Genomic DNA, 12354 nt, shown 5'->3' with positions numbered 1-12354 from the left:
GCTGTATATCTTAAATAGAAAACAACTAAAAACAAAACAAAACATGTTCAACAGTATGTTATTATGTTTTAATTTGTTTATATCCTTTTCTCTGTGGGTGGATTGGCCTTGTCCTTAGAACTGGGTTTTGTATTTTTCTGAGGAATAGAAGTTGAAATGCGGTTTTTTTTGGTCTGTTTCTTTGTTTGTTGTTGTTTTGATAGATTCTGCCTCAGGTTTATTTATACAAATAGCATAGGAGGACACCAGCCCAGGGGTCACACCAGTCATCACATCAGCAGACAGAGCCTCTACCGTGAGCCTTTGTGGGGGCCTGGGCACCTTTGGGAGCCTGAGCCTGAGTCTGAGCCGCAGCCACAGCTACAGCCTGGGGCTTGGTTTGAGCCTTTGCCTTGAACTTTGGCTGGCAGAGCCCAAGATCCTTAGTGATGCGCACCAGCGTGTTTCCCAAGAGTGGGTGAGCTATGTAGGCAAGTTGACTGTTGCCCTTTGGGATCTTGGGCTTGACCTCCTTGGGTTTAACGAGGGCCTCGATAGCCATGTCACGTGTACTCATGGCCTTGGTGTTGTTGGCCTGCATCTTCTTGGTGTTGTTTAGCCTTCTTGTTGTGCTTCTTGGCAAAGCGCATGTTCCTCAGGAACTTGGGGTCTACCCCCTTAAGAGATTCATATCTTAGTAATCAGGATTTTTGTTTGTTTGTTAATCCTCACCAGAGGACATTCCCCCCCATTGATTATTTTTAGAGAGAATGGAAGAGAGGGAAGGAGTGAGGGAGAAAGAGAAAGAGAAGCATTGATGTGAGACACATCCATTGGTTGCCTCCCACATGCCCCAACTGGAGGTCGAACCTGCAACCCAGGTACATACATGCCCTTGACTAAGACTGGAACCCATGACCCTTTGGTGTGTAGGCTGATGCTCTATCCACTGAGACACACCCGCCAGTGCTGTAATTGGGGTTGCTTGAGGCCATTTCTGTGTCATTTTCAGGATAGGTTGTGCATGGTGTGGTTCTTGGACTTGACCATATCTGCACTGAAGCTCCCATCCTAGATAGAATTGTAAAGTGATTCTGCCCAGTTTTCAGATGGTTTTTCTATTTAGTTTTTGGAGATTCTTTCCCACCTTCTGGGATCTCCATTCCCCTCTCCCATCTGTGTGGTCAGTGCCCCATTCTGCTTTCTATTCAAAGCTTTTCAATCTTTTTTTTTTTTCCATACATAGGATTTTATTTTGCACTGCTGCAATAATTTCATTATAGATCAAGGGAGAAAATAAAATAAAAGGATAAAACCACCACAATGAGTAAATTACAAAAGCTTTTCTACTTTTTAACAGGATTTTCCATCTGGTAGATTTATTGTCATATTCCCTTCAAAATAGATAAAATGCTTACCATATTTTAAAGATTACAGGTTGCCAATGAAAGGAAAATTTTACACAGTCACTGTACATCAAGGTTGAAAAACTGTCCTGCATGAAAAATGTACTGAGAAATCTCGTGAATAAAAGGAAAAGAAAAAATTATTGTATGTAAAGAAAAGTTAGAGTCCTCATAATGTGCCAACTGAAAGTGGACATTCATTCTTCTTGGAGTTGCTTAGGTGGAGGAGTGCTTGCTTCTGCCCATTTCACTCATTATGCTGTGTTTTTACCCAACAGTATTCATTAAGGCAAACAAATCCTTTTCTGGAGAGTTCTTAAATAAATTGTGGGCGAATAGCAAAATTTTGGCATTAAAATAGGTTAACATGCTTGCTAACAACATCAAAAAATTTAAAACCCAGCATCAAAGCAATTCCTAACAATGCTTCAGGAGCTGTAAACTCCAAACAGGTTAGATTTTTTTTCTTAATATTTCACTGAAAACATTTTATTAGCCTTTTGGATAGAAACGGGAATTTATTTGCCGGGAAGGCTGATCCCATCACACTTATGCTGGAACCAGCACATGGCTTCCTCGTCGCTGATTCTGAGTTTGGCCCCTGTGCAGCCTGTCCTGCATTTCTTGTCTGTGAAGCTAAAACCTGGTCTACCCAGCACCACACAGAAGTCCGGGCCATAGATACCAATGCTTGGGGCATATCTGACGATCTCCAGATCAATGTATTCCTGGATCCCAAAACCAAAGTTTCCAGTATCTGAGAAGTTATTTTTTGGTAAATCGTACTGTCGCACCTTCAGAACTTGCGCCAAGATTTCTTGTGCCTCAACCCCATGGACAGTGCAGTTGACAGGAATCTTTTCATTTCTCCTAATGCCAAAGGATCTGACAGTGTATCTAGCTCTGGAGAACACAGGATTCTGTCCAGTGAGGTCTAGTCAGCATCCAGTAGCCTTAGAAACAGGGTCCTGGGTCTATTGACTATTGAAACAGAGTTTTTAATCAAACAAAACATAATATCTTGGCCTCAGTTGTGTTTTAGCTCCTGAGCCAGGAAAGTGGAATGATCCCACAGAGCAAATCCTTGCAAAATTGAACGATTCAACTCCATGGCTAACATCAAGACCAAATACTATGATCAATTACCACTACCCCTACCACCAATCAGTAGTGACCACAACTTTAACTCTATTAGTTACCATGATTAATGATTTTCCCCTCTATATAATCCATCCTCTGGAAGCTATTGGGAAGCCATCGGGGAGACAGGTCTTTGAGTGTGAGCTACCTATGACTCCAGGCATGGCACCATGTTCTTAATAAAGCCTTACTTTCTTGGCTGCAAACTCCTATTCATGTTTTATTGGGCTTTGATGCAGACCAATGGACCCCTTCAGTCAGGTGCACAAGCTTAGCTTGATAATTTATTTTTTAAATATATTTTTATTGATTTCAGAGAGGAAGGGAGAGGGAGAGAGATAGAAACATTATTGATGAAAAAAGAACTATTGATGGGCTGCCTCCTGCATGCCCCCTACTGGGGATCAAGCCCAAAACCCAGGCATGTGCCCTGGCCAGGAATCAAACTGTGACCTCCTGGTTCATAGGTCACCGTGGCTGGGCTAGCCTGAGAATTTAGAGTAGGGGTGTTGATAATGGAAAAAGGGCTCTTCCACAAAGTCATGAGAAAAGTATTTGAGTGACCCAGCATAGGAGGATGAGGTGTAGTGTAAGATTTATTAGAGTAGAAATAAGAGACTGCCCCAGGTTCCTGGTGTCTCATCCACGGCAGGTGGCTCAGCTCCATCCCGCTGTGGAAGAAGTTCAGCCTTGTCTTCACCAAGCCCAAAAGAAGGGGCAGGGTCCAAAAATTCTGTGCCATTGGCTCAGCATCTACAGGGTATAATGCAGTTCAGTCCATGCCAAAGCTTAGTCCAGCTCAGGCTCTGTCCCCACCTGCTTAGCTTAGTCTCCATTCCTGGCTGCCCTCCAGCCAGTGCTGCATTGCCATACCCAAGCCCACACTTGGGCCCATGTCTGCCAGCCCCTCAGCAGCTGGGCCCACAGGGTGCTATGGAGATTGAAGGCAAGGGAACAGAGGAAGAAAAGGGGCAAATGCAAGCTCCCCAGAGAGGACTTGATTATGCTTGGATTATGTCACCTTGGGCTTGGGACAGAGCCCACCCTCTTTCAAATTAAACAATCTCTTCCCTAATTCTTTGTGGGCTAGTGTTGGGTCCTCCCCCTAACCAATCCCCTTTCTAGAGCTTCCAGGGTTCTTTATCCAATTCGATCCTTTTCCCAGGCTAGGCACCTCCCCTTTGTGGTTGCCATCTTGGCTCCTACTACACATGCACCCAGCAGAGGAGTTTCCCCTTTATTGTTTTTATCTCTTCCTCAGTAATCCTGGTTAATGGCCTGTTGTCCCCCTGGGAACCCACTTCGGGGATTAAGTCTCCTTGGTGGAGGATGAAGGATGGGTGGTCCCCTGGGGTGTCTGAAGCTGTAACTGCCAGACTTAAGTCTGATTAAGTGTAACTTCCAGACTCAATCAGACCCAGCAGTCTAGCTTCCTTCTCTTTTGTTGACTCCTTCCAGCCTATGCTAACAGGGGTGGATGGTAGGCAGCAGGCAACTCTGAAGTGAGACCTGCAGGAAAGGCTACCATCACAGCCAGGCTTCCTTCTGAGATGTCTCATCTAACATTAGAGTCAAAGGAGGACAAGTTGACAGGGAGTGATACCAAAAGAATGGACCCTGAGTTCCAGTAGCTCAAAATTTCAACACCAGCTGGATATACAGAGACCAGCAGAGCAAGGAACACTGCCTAGAGACCAGAAGACAGAGAGCAAAGATCACTGCATGGATCCCAAGACCCCATCCACCTTATCCACCTCAATCAAATGGCAGACACACATTTCTCTCCCATATGCTGAATACTCTTCAGGGAGCAGCAGGAGGGGGAGAAGCAAGCTCAAAACTCAACATTCTAGAGACTGCTCCTGTGGCCCAAGGGAACTGTTTCAATATCCCCTTTAGTCCAAGCTTTCCTTTCAATTAGGTCTGCTGTGTGACTGAGGTCTCTAAAAGTAGGCCAGATTAGGTTTAGACAAATTAAATAAAAATTCTCTCTTTTGCCCTTGCCAATTTGGCTCAGTGGTTAGAGTGTTGCCATGTGGACCTAAGGGTCTTGGGCTTGATTCCTGGTCAAGGGCATGCACCTTGGTTGCAGGTGCGGGAGGCAACCAATCAATGTGTCTCTCTCACCTCGCTATTTCTCTCCCCTCCCCCCCTAGCCTTCTCCTCCCCTTCCATTCTGTCTGAAAATCAATGAGAAAAATATCCATGGGTGAAGATTTGTAAAAAAATTCTCTGTTTTTCTGAATCTTTGAGTTAACCTCTAAGTCAAGCCTCTGCCTAGATTACTTTCCCCTTGGCAAAATCCTTCAGGAGGCTCTCAGCTAAATGACCTGCAAACAGTTAACCATTCTTTCCTCTTTATCGTCGTTGCACCCTGTATGTATTTATTTATTGTTATTATTTAAATGTTTTTATTGATTTCAGAGAGAGAAAGAACAACATCAGTGATGAGAGAGAATCATCGATTGGCTGCCCCCCCCCCCCCAGGGGATGGAGCCCACAATCCGGGCACGTGCCCTGACCGAGAATCTAACTGTGATCTCCTGGTTTACAGGTTGACACTAAACTACTGAGCCACATGAGCTGGCATCCTTGTACATATTTACCTGCACTTGCACTTGCACACAATTTATACTTCCCAGGTCTGCCTCCCTTACTAGACTGCTCATCTTGAGGGCAAATATGGTGCCTGATTCATCATGACCTTGGGCTAGCACCTTCATCTTTTTTTTTTTTTTTTTTTTTTTTAATATATTTTATTGATTTTTTAAAGAGAGGAAGGGAGAGAGATAGAGAGTTAGAAACATCGATGAGAGAGAAACATCGATCAGCTGCCTCCTGCACATCTCCCACTGGGGACATGCCCGCAACCCAGGTACATGCCCTTGACCGGAATCGAACCCGGGACCTTTCAGTCCGCAGGCCGACGCTCTATCCACTGAGCCAAACCGGTTTCGGCGTAGCACCTTCATCTTGAACCTAGCACAAGACATAGCACTTAATAAGTAACAAGTGGCCCTGGCTGGTATGGCTCAGTTGGTTGGAGAGTCGTCCTATGTATGCACCAGAAGGTCTTGGGTTCGATTCCTAGTCAGGACACATCCAGGTTGTAGGTTCAATCCCTGGTGGGGGTGCATACAGGAGACAACCAATCATTGTTTCTTCCTCACACTGACGTTTTCTCTCTCACTCTTCCTTCCTCTCTCTCTAAAATCAATAAAAATTTATTTTTAAAAATAGGAAAAAAAGAAGTGACAAGTGTTGGCTGAATTACAGAGTTCTTAAAGATGGGGGATTTCAGCCCTAACTGGTTTTGCTCAGTGGCTAAAGCGTCGGCCTGTGGACTCAAGGGTACCAGGTTCGATTCCGGTCAGGGGCATGTACCTTGGTTGTGGGCACATCCCCAGTAGGGAGGGTTCAGGAGGCAGCTGATCGATATTTCTCTCTCATCAATGTTTCTAACTCTATCCCTCTCCCTTCCTCTCTGTAAAAAATCAATAAAATATATTTAAAAAATAAAAATCATCATTCTCCCCTTTAAAAAAAAAAAGATGGTGGATTTCAGAAGTGATGCTTTGGGTCATTGAGACCATCCCCCAAAATCATATACACAAACTAATTGGCATTTAGGAAAATCAGTTTCTTCTTATCTCCATTCCTTTCCCAGAATGACTGTTATTAAGTGTGTCAAATTAATTTCTAAACTAGAATGAATTTGCAATGTCATCCACAATGAAATCTATTTAAAGATTTTTTTAGAAATGGGCTCCAGGTTGTCTGATGTTTCCTAAAATTCAAATCTACATCTTTCTTATCTATTTACTTAGAAGACTCAAGTGGAGGGACAAATTCAGTTTTGTGAGGTTTTTTTTTTTTTTTTGCTGGGGAGTCTCACTGGATGCTTACGCTCCAGAGAAAGCAAGTCCTCTTGCATTTGAAACTCCTCCCACAAGGACAATGAAAACTTCTTGGATCACCTTACATATTGTTAAATGTTAACCATGTGATATCTGGGAGATAGGATTATGTCAGTGATTTTAATTATTTTCTCTGTGCTTTTCTACATTTACCAAATTTTCTTTTTTTAATTGATTTTTTTAAAAGAGAGAATGGGAGAGAAACATTGATGTTTCTCAATCAGCTGCCTCCTGCACGCCACCTACCCCTAGATCGAGCCCACAACCCGGGCATGAACGTCAGCTTTGTGTGTAACAGTATTCTGAGGTGGGAGATGGGCATCCTCCTCTTCCACTCAATGCAAGTCTAAAGGAGTTGGGACCTGAGGACAGAGTGGGACGTTAAGGCTGATGTGCCATCTTGAACTAAGGAGAAGGGGGAGTTGTGGTTTGGGACTACAAAGGGCAGGGGAGCAATTTACATGGAAATGGAAAAGCAAAAGTTTGGTAAATAAATGCTTGTTGGGCTATTTTTAACAATGGGACACAGCCACGACTTTGATCAAAAGAGCCTGGCTAGCCCTGGCCAGTGTGGCTCAGTTGGTTGAGCATCATAGTCCCTTGCACCAAATGGTCGATTTCTGGTCAGGGATCATACCCAGGTTTGGATTCAGTCTCTGGTCAGGGCATGTGCAGGAGGCAACCGATCGATGATGTTTCTAGCTCTCGCTCTTTAAAATCAATAAAAATTAAAAAGGGGGGGGGGACTGGCTAGGTCCCTCTCTGTCTATCACACACTAAAGATTAAAAACTATAGTTATCTATGATGATAACTCCCTTCCTAGAGCAGGTCCTCGATCTAATTCTTTTAGGCAGGAAGGGGTAAGGTCAAAGGTTGAGTCTTTTGTTACTTAAAAATGATCAGTGTGAGCCCTGGCTGGTGTGGCTCAGTCGGTTGGAGCATTGTTCCGTGTTCCTAAAGGTCTTGGGGTCGATTTCCGGTCAGGACACGTACCCAGGTTTGGTTTAACCCCCAGTCAGGGCACATTCCGAAGGCAACCGATCTGTTTCTCTCTCACATTGATGTTCCCCTCTCTCTAAAATTAATGAAAAACATATCCTCAGGTGAATATTTAAAAAATAATCAGCTTAAAAGAGGCATGTTTTGGGGTGGGTAACTCTGCCTTCTCCTTAATACCAAACACATTCTAGTTTGTAAGGGTGAATCAATGATCATTTCCCACTTAGGTGGAGGGCCTTGTACACTAGGAGTCTTTCTCTTCCTCTTTCAGCAGCGACCCTCTCTTCTCATGTGGGAAAATGTAGTTTGTTGCTGGGGTCCAGCCCCAGCAGGTCCAGGGGTTCCCAAAGGTGTAGATGGAGTCGGCGAAGAAGGAATGACACGGAGACAGCGTTCAGTTGGTCATCATAGCGAGGTTCTCTCTTTATTGTCCTATTACATCTATATTTATACTATTTGATCCCATAAGCATGCCTCTATAATTACATCATGGTATGTTTTGGGTCACGTTCTATAATTCCTTGTTTATTATCTGACCTTAGCCAAAAATCCTGTCTCTATCTAGTTCTGTTGATTTTAATCTTGTCTAGGTTAATCTCTGTGTTCCATTACAAGGGCTATTCCAAGGTCACTGCTCTACTGATAGGCTACAAGGAAATGACTGAAGGAGATTATCCTACCCAGTAAAGGTTATGTCCTCCCAGCCCCGCTGCTTGCCTTCCCTGGCACTGCACTGTGTCAGTGGGTCTCCAGGGGTATAGGCTTTGGTGTTTTCCCTGGTGGGCAGACCCCTGGGGATGTGGGCCCAACAAGTCCCAAATTTATTGCCAACAGTCTTAGTCCAAGTTCTTCATAAGTAGTACATGGTATTTCTGTAACACTAGGGGGATTTACTGATTTATTCTCTTCCTTAGTCCTATTAACCCCTAACCTGGGGAAACAACCTTTCTCGGGGAGGTGGTCCTGTTTAAAACACATAGTGCTAAGAAGGGGAGCAAACCATATTAAGAACAGTATGCCAGGTCCCTTGAAACATAAGCTGTGCAGATGTTTCTTCCCTGCAGCGATTGTGTCAAGCAGCAAGGGTGGATCGGCTTCCAGCAGTTTGTGAAGCCAGAGAAACTGATTCACATTGAAATAACTGTAAAAGCTCCAGAAGGCTAGACAAACAGAACTAGTAATTTCAGTCTTCCAGTGATTATAGTTATTGTGTTTAGGCAGAAACTCCTCCCTTCCTGCCCTCAACAACTCCTCCCCTCTGCTGCTCCGTTACTGTCCTCACAATTTCTGCAAGGCCAAAGAATATCCTAAAATGGAATTTCCTTCCTTTTAGGAATCAAGTGTAAACATTGACTCTGAAGTCCATAACATGACCTTTTTCCCTGAATAACTCTCAGTCTCAAACAATAATCTCAGCCCTTGCAGCTAGAGGTGGGTGCTGGGTATTTATCCAGGCTGCTGAGTAAAGGAGGTAATATTGCCGCCTACATAATCAGGAGCTGACTAACGGGACTCTACCCCTAGGCCTTGTCTCATGCCTTTCACTCCCACCTACAAAGGAGAATCATAGGATTATAGAATCACAAGAAGTCTTTAAGGATTTTGTAACCCACCTCACCATTATGCAGAGGAAGCTGAGGCTCACAGTCCCTTTCGCAGTGACTGGCACCCAGGAGGTACAGTGCTCAGTCACTATTGCTTTATTTTTCTGACCTAAGTTGTTTAAAATGGTCAGTACATTAGAATATGGGGTTACCAATTTAAAAACTGTTTTCTTACCACTCTATCACACTGAGTTATGTATGTCTACTTGGTTTACTATAAAGTCATTAGAGCATAAATTTAATTTTAAAACCTTTATTGAGATATAATTTACACACCATACAGTTCACCTATGTAAAGTATACAATTCCATGGCTTTCAGTTTATTCAGAGCCATGCATTCATCACCACAATCAATTTTAGACCATTTTCATTGCCCACGAAAGAAATCCCACACCCATTAACAGTCACTCCTATTTTCTCTCACTTCCCTGGCCCTCGGCAACCACTACTCTTTTGTATGTGGTCCTTTGTGAGTAGTTTGTTACTTAGCAAAGTATTTTCAAGGTTCATAAATGTTGTAGCATGTACATCATTTCTTCTTATTGTTGAATAATAAATATTCCATTACATGCATAAACTGCATTTTATTTATCTATTCAACAGTTGATGGGTATTTGGCTGAACTTTTATTTTTGTAATGATTTTAGAGAGGGAGAAAGGGGATGGGAGAGAGAGAGAAACATCCATGTGAGAAGCTGATTGGCTGCCTCCTATACTGCCCTGACCAGGATCAAACTGCAACTTAGGTCTGTGCCCTGACTGGGAATAGTAGCCACAAACTTCTGTGCACAGGACGACACTCCAAACAACTGAGCCACACCAGCCAGGGTTGAATTTTATTTTAAAACAAATGTGCTCTGCATGACTAGTGTTGCTTAGTGGTTGAGCGTCAACCCATGAACCAAGAGAGCACAGTTCAACTCCTGCCAGGGCACATGCCTGGGTTGCCAGTTCCATCCCCAGTAGGGAGCGTGCAAGAGGCAGCCCATTGATGATTCTCATCATTGATGTTTTTATTTCTCTATCCCTTCCTCTCTCTGAAATAAAAAACAAAAACATAAAAAGAAGAAATGTGATCTCTGATAGCTAGCAGCTTAAAATCTAGATATAAGTGTATGTCTCATATCTTTCTATATTGAATTTATACTAAAAGAAGCATAGTTAGTATGAAGATCTATAATAATAAAAGGGTAATATGCTAGTTAGGCCAGACATCCTTCTGGGAAGCTGCTGAGGCAAAGGCCCCCTGCCACCACAGCAGGCAGGGGCATAAACCCCTTGCACAAATTTCGTGCATCGGGCCTCTAGTTTCATTATAACTGCATACCTGCAAATCAGCATTTTCTTTTCTCTAAATTTTCTGATGTGTATGATAACATTATGAAAAGACAAAGTAAAGTCTTGCCCTGTTTTCCTGCTCCTCTGACTCCCAGGAAAATAGAGGCTATGTAGATGGCATGGGTGATAACCCTCTGGAAGAGAAAAAAAGACTAAAGATCCAGAGCAAGACTGTTTGTTTCTGGTTTCAAATGGGAGGTTTAGAAGAAAAGGGCATTTGGGGCTCACACCCAGCAATCTGATCAGCCTTACTAAGACCCAAACATAAAATAATATATGATGTGGGCGAAGGTGAGAAAGGGGACAGTACAGACCACAAGTTCAGTCCAGTCCGACCTCATAAGGTTTAGTATGTTCGTTTTTGTCCTGTGTTTAGAGATTGGCCCTCGTCTAACCTCCATGTTTTCGTGGGTCTCCAGATGAGTCCAGACTGGGGGACTAGTGCGTGCTTGGTAGGAAGAACTTGAATTTGTAAATACCAAGTTGAGGATATTTATGATCCTGGGAGGTGGTTGCTTCCCCGACTAAACCCTTGTTTATCCAAGTCCTGACTCTCCCAGCCCCCCTTGTAATTATAGTTGGACCGGACCGCAGAGCTCCTGAGTCACCTGCTTGGAGAGGAGGGGTTTTGGGAGTGCCTTCCGTTCCATTTGCAGGAACTCAAGAACACCAGGAAGCGACCCTTGACTCAGCCTGCCTGAGGCTTGAGTGTTGTGTCATTCCCCACACGTGACGCTCTCCCAGGCGATGGAGACTCGCGTATCATGGGACTTTTTCACCCCAGTGACTCCCCCCCTTTTCTTTACCCGCAACCCTCGCACTTCCCCGCCCCGCCCCCTCTTGAGACTAGAGGAAGGGAGGGTAGCTGGAGCCAGGAAATGCCACTCTCCCAAGTTGGCCAGGAGAAGCAAGAAACTCAGTGTTTGGCAAAGTGCCAAGACGTGACGTTACGCTCTGACCCTTCTCCAGAATGCTTTGCCCTTCCTCCGTTCTGGGCTATCCTTGCTCTCATTCCCCTATGGGACCTATTATTGATCTCTCCTGTTCGAGACCCCGTATCACGCAGACCGCGCCCCGCTTAAGGTTGCGTTCCCAATCCCTCCGTCTCCCACTTTTCTGAGCCTGGAATTCTCCACCAGAACTGGTTTGAGTCTCCGATCAGCCGCCTTCCCGATCTCGCTGCGTGACCTTGAGTGAACCACAACTTTTCTGGGCCTATTTTCCTTGCCTGGAAAACGGGGGCGAAACGTCTACCTCGCCACGCCGGAGGTGAGGAGCAAACGAGAAAGCCCTCCGAGCGTGAGCAGCAACAGGAATGTCAGCTATGCGGACTCTGGCGCGCCAGTGGCTTCAGGACCCCTCCCTTTCCTCGGGGACCGCCCCGCCAACCCCGCCGCGCGGACAGACCGCCCCGCCTCCTCCCGCAGGCCGTCCTATTGGCGAACGCACGGCCGCGCGGCGCCGGGTGCTGACGCCCGGCCCCGCCCCCGCCGGCGCACGAGGACGCAGAGCCCCGCCCCGGCCTCGCTCGGCCTCCCACGGGGCCCCGCCCTGCGGGCCGACGCGGCGCGGGTCCCGCCGCCCAGGCAGTTGGTGCAGCGGCGGCTGGGATGAGGGTGCTCACCGCCCGCACCCCCTGCTCCGGCCCGGGCCCCCGGCCCACCCGACCCAGTCCCAGTCCTAGCCCGGCCGGTCCCGTGCGGGGCCGCACCGACCACCCCGCGGGCGACGCCCGCCCCCGCCCCCGCCCCCGCCCTCACCCCCACCCCCGCACGAAGACGCAGAGGCCCCGCCCCTGGCCGCGCCCGGCTCCCGCGGGGCCCCGCCCTTTCAGGCCGACGCGGCGCCGGTTCCGCCCCGCGGGTGACGTGTGGTGCGCGCGGCCCCGCCGCTCAGGCAGTTGGTGCAGCGGCGGTTGGACTGAGTGCGCTCACCCCACCCCTCCGGCCCGGGCCCCCACCCCGCCGGG

The 12354-nt window shown here is 46.2% G+C and overlaps 1 pseudogene; it reads right to left on the bottom strand.

The window, feature by feature from the left end:
• Positions 1 to 274: 274 nt before the first annotated feature.
• Positions 275 to 1029, bottom strand: LOC118671406 (annotated as a pseudogene).
• Between the last annotated feature and the right edge of the window lie 11325 nt (positions 1030 to 12354).

Source organism: Myotis myotis, unplaced genomic scaffold (assembly GCF_014108235.1).
Source record: "Myotis myotis isolate mMyoMyo1 unplaced genomic scaffold, mMyoMyo1.p scaffold_m19_p_17, whole genome shotgun sequence".
Taxonomy (NCBI): domain Eukaryota; kingdom Metazoa; phylum Chordata; class Mammalia; order Chiroptera; family Vespertilionidae; genus Myotis; species Myotis myotis.
The sequence above is the reverse complement of the archived record's forward strand: the minus strand, read 5'-3'. Positions and strand labels throughout refer to the sequence as shown.